Here is a 5081-nt window from a genome sequence, read left to right on the forward strand (position 1 = left end):
AACTACTGAAGCCCGTGCACCTAGAGCCTGTGCTCCGCAACAAGAGAAGCCACTGCAATGAGAAGCCCGCGCACCACAACCAGGAGTGGACCCCACTCGCCACAACTAGAGAAAGCCCGCGTGCAGCAGAGAAGACCCAACGTAGCCATAAATAAAATTAAGTAAATAATAATAATAATAAAAACAATTACATCATAGTATAGTAGTGAAGCATAGGGACCCTGGAGCTCAGATAGCCTGAGTTCAAATCCTGGCACTTATTAGCCGGGTTATCTCATCAGCTGTGTGACCTTGGGCATGTTATTTGGTCTTTCTATACCTCAGTTTCTAGTCTATAAAAGGGACATAGTATTAACTCGTTTTCGGGTTTTTGTGAGGGTTAAATGTAAGTCTTATACAAGTACCTAGACTGTTAGAACAGTATGCTTTGTATACATGTCAGTCATTATTATTATTATTATTACCTTATTGCACTCCATGAAGTGTCATCTAGTAAGAGGATGCTAATTTAAAGTTTCATCTTGAATATTATTTTCTTTCACTCTTGTCAGGGGATCTCACTGACTGTGTATATAATTTCTCTTGCAGGTCATTTCAAAATTCTAAGTTTGAGGACCTTTGTGAACAGAGGCCTGGGCTAGCTGGTCTCTTGATGCCCCTTGTGAAATGGGATGCATGCTCCTACTTCTGAGAGTGGTACCCCACTTAAAACCTTCCCTCCCCATCCCCAGTGGCACACATCCAGTCTCAGGACTAGGGCTGTCGCTGTGCTTCCACAATGACAATACAGTGACAGAGGGTGGGGCGCTGGAGCAACTTCCGAAAAAAGACGCAGACGCATAGGTCTTCAGATTCAATTAACCAATTGTCTGTCGGACCACAAGGGTATGGCTCTTCAAACAGCAGATGCTGTTCTCTCCCTGGCTCAAGTTAAAGTGATCGTTTTCCCAATTGGCACGGAACAAGTTCTACACTACTAATAAGCTGGCTGGCACAACGCAGAGCCCCGGTGCCAGTACTGGCAGTACCCACGAAAGGCTGTGCTGAGCCCCTTCCCTAATTATAGCTGCGACTGTCACGATCCAACTTGCGGGTGATGTGCAGTCACTACCTGTATGCCATATAGGATTGAATGGCACCTAACACCTTCTTGTTGCTGCCCTAGCAAGAGGCTGGTATGTAGGAAGAGTGGCATCCACGTAGCATGGAAGCTGAGTGAGTGGGGGCCTGGGCACAGGCAGGGTGCCCTGACTTCTGAGGTCACAGTGAGCTATGTGGTGACCTTGGCCCCTAACCCACCACTGTCAGGGCTCAAATGCTGGCACCAAAGCCCTGTGTTTAGATGCCTGCTCTGCATCCTTCTGAATCTTGGCCATGCTTCAGCACCACCAATAATCTCTTGCCTAGCAGCAGTGAGGTGGCAGTCACCACGCAGAGGTGAGGGGCGGCTGCTCGGCGCTCCCAGGCCTGTGCTGCCAGGGAGAGTGACTACAGAATCCCTGCCACTCTCCCCGCAGCAGCAGGGGAAGTGGCACCTTGGGAGACTGAAGGCATGAAGTGCAAATGAGAGGAAGGAGTTTATTTTCAGCTAAACATTCCAAATCATTCTGATGGCTGTGAGCAGACTTTTTTTTTTTTTTTTTTTTTTTTTGCTGTACGCGGGCCTCTCACTGCTGTGGCCTCTCCCCTTGCGGAGCACAGGCTCCGGACACGCAGGCTCAGCGGCCATGGCTCACGGGCCCAGCCGCTCCGCGGCATGTGGGATCTTCCCGGACCAGGACACCAACCCGTGTCCCCTGCATCGGCAGGTGGACTCTCAACGACTGCGCCACCAGGGAAGCCCGTGTGAGCAGACTTTTTACCAAAGCCTTCTGGGATGCTGGCTTGCACCATTAGCTGCTAGCCAGCATGCCATTACCCTGCACCTAGGAGGAGGTGGGCACCTGGTGGGGTTTGGGCGAGGGATGCCCATTGACTGAGTTATTTCTAGGACAATTATTTTCCTGGTTTCTCTTCCCGCAGGAAAAATTACCCACATCAGTAGCACGTTTGCAGGCCCCGTATTTCTAATGTGCTTTGCCTGGAGCGGGCAATGAGCACTACCCACCACCTGGGGAGGAGCGAAGGGTGGATGGAGGGGTGAATGTATTCAACTCCCTGGGCCTGCAGGCGGGGTACTTGGCCTTGAAATTTTTTAATTCCTACCTCTGAAGTACAACATTTAAAATATTTATTCTGAATATTGAGAAAGACTTCAGTAAAAAAAAAAAAAAAGAATATTTTTTTCCTCTAGCACTTTCACTCTGTCCCCAATAAAGAGAAATTCTCTAAAGAAATAGTTTCCAAAAGAAATAGAAACAGATTCACAGATACAGAGAACTAGTGGTTAGCAGTGGGGAGAGGGAACTGGGGAGGGGCAAGATAGGAGTATGGGATTAAGACAGTGGTCCTCAATCTTTTTGGCACCAGGGACTGGTTTCGTGGAAGACAATTTTTCCCCGGGTGGGTGAGGGGGGATGGTTTCAGGATGATTCACGCGCACTACGTTTATTCTGCACTTTATTTCTATTATTATTACACTGTAATATATAATGAAATAATTATACAACTCTCCGTAATGCAGAATCAGTGGGAGCCCTGAGCTTGTTTTCCTGCAACTAGATGGTCCCATCTGGGGGTGATGGGAGACAGTGACACCTGAAGTCTCTTGCTTATGTCCAGTCTGCTCCGTAAGATGCATCTTAATTGTCACTTGCCACTCACAGATAGGGTTTTGATATGTCTGCAAGCAATTTGATTTATTATGGTCTCTGTGCAGTCAAACCTCTCTGCTAATGATGATCTGTACTTGCAGCCACTGCCCAGGGCTAGCATCACGGTCTCAGCTCCACCTCAAATCATCAGGCATTAGATTCTCATAAGGAGTGCACAACCTAGATCCCTCGCATGTGCAGTTCACAGTAGGCTTTGCGCTCCTATGAGAATCTAATGCGGCTGCTGATCTGACAGGAGGCGGAGCTCAGGCAGTAATGTGAGCGATGGGGAGCGGCTGTAAATACAGATGATGCTTCGTTCACTCACCCGCCACTCACCTCCTGCTGTGCGGCCCAGTTCCTAACAGGCCAAGGACCGCTGCTGTGGCCCAGGGGTTGGGGACCCCTGGATTAAGAGATACAAACACTATGTACACAATAATAAACAACAAGGATATACTGAACAGCACAGGGAAATATAGCCATTATTTTGTAATAACTTTAAATGGAATATAATCTATAAAATATTGAATCACTATGTTGTGTACTTGAAACTAATATAATACTATAAACCAACTATACTTAAAAAATGGGTTCTAAACTATGCTTTTTTTAAACCAAAGGAATTTTTTTCTTTCATGTGAAATCTTATGCTACACTCAGTATATAAAACTGGAACAACAACCCTCCCTGCTGATACCTAGAGGTGGTACCAACTCTTTTTTCCCCAGGAACCTTGGGAGCAGCCCCACAGATTTCCAGCATCCTTGTTGCTACTAAACCTCTTGGTTTGATTTTACAGTCATCTGCCTCACGCTCAAAGTTCCCAATTTGACCTCTTATATTTGCAAGGGGGGCCTTTGGGACTCTTTAGGGACAACTGGGTATTGTCAGTGAGCCTTTGATGTGGAAGCCTCAGGGTCTGGGTATTTCATCCTACATGATTCAGGTGCATAGATATGGGTGCACAGAAATCTGAGGTTCCTCTTCTCATATGATTTGTATTGGTCGGTGCTTTGCAAAGATTTGTAATTTGTGGAATCACTTGTCATTCAATAAGTATGAATGGCACTCTTCTGTGGGGACAGTGTCCCTGATCTATCTCATGGATTTTACAGTCTCAAGTGGGAAGATGCCAGTAGGACACAAGCAAACATAAATGATTATTTCTGCTAGTGATAAGTGTTAGGAAGAAAACAAAGCTCATGGGAAAATAAAGCTTCATGGGATAGAGAGAATGACTGGACAGATGGCGGGGGTGGGGGTGAGGGCTGGCGATAGTTCTTTAGACTGGGAGCTCCAGAAAGGCCTCAACGAGGAGTGACCTGGACGCCAGAAGCTACCCAGCCAGGAGAAAACCTGGGGGAGAGTATGTGTGGCAGTGGGGATAGCAGATGCAAAGTCCGTGAGGAGGGCACACACTTGGCTTGTTTGAAGAGCAGAAAGCTGGCCCACATTACAGAGACCTTGGTGATCAGGGAAACCAGGTTTGGGGCCTGATCAGAGAGGTCAGGGCTGGGCATTTGGGTCTTATTTTAAGAGTTATGGGATTGTGGTGGAGGATTTTAAGGTTTTCTCCCACTTCAGTCTTTTTTGCTTCTTCCAGTGTTTGAATTGCAATTCATATCCAGAAGATGGGCAAGTTTATCTGTTAATAATGCTACCTTATCAACAACCCAAACCTACGAGTACCCCAAATTGAAAAAATGAATGGGGTCTCAAAGGAACCAGAAATACGAGTTCATTTAACAAATACTATTTTCTTTTTATTGCTACAGAGTCTACAGCTGTGTGATCTTAGCCAAGTCACTTAACCTCCCCGTGCCTAATTTTTCTCATCTGTAAAAAGGGGATAATAGTATATCCCTTATAATGTTTCAAAGATAAAATACTTGTAAATGCTTAGAACACATGGTTAACAATATGTTTGCTATTATTATATATGCAAAAGCACAATTAACTGACATTTGTTTATTTCACACGTACTTCTTGAGAACCTAGCATGTGCTGAGTGAGTGCTATACTAGGTGCTGAGGATACAGTTGTGAACAAAGCAGGTTCAGTCCCTGCCTGGCACCTGGCTTCCTGCTCTTCACTCAGTAAAAGGAGGCATGGGATTCCTGAGGAGGGACCCACCACCTTTGGCCAATGCATGTGGAAGTGGTGAGGGAAGGTGCCCTCACCTTCCCTCACCCAGGTTAGGGTTTATTAGCCCAGGAGCCACTGGGGGTCCAACCCCGGTTCCATGCCCTGGAAACCCCCTGAACCCTGCAGATAATGTTCAAATATGAAGAGCGTTCCCTCAGAGGAATCTGATGTGGTGAGTGT

This window comes from Mesoplodon bidens (genome assembly GCF_964165515.1).
Source record: "Mesoplodon bidens genome assembly, chromosome: 1".
NCBI lineage: Eukaryota > Metazoa > Chordata > Mammalia > Artiodactyla > Ziphiidae > Mesoplodon > Mesoplodon bidens.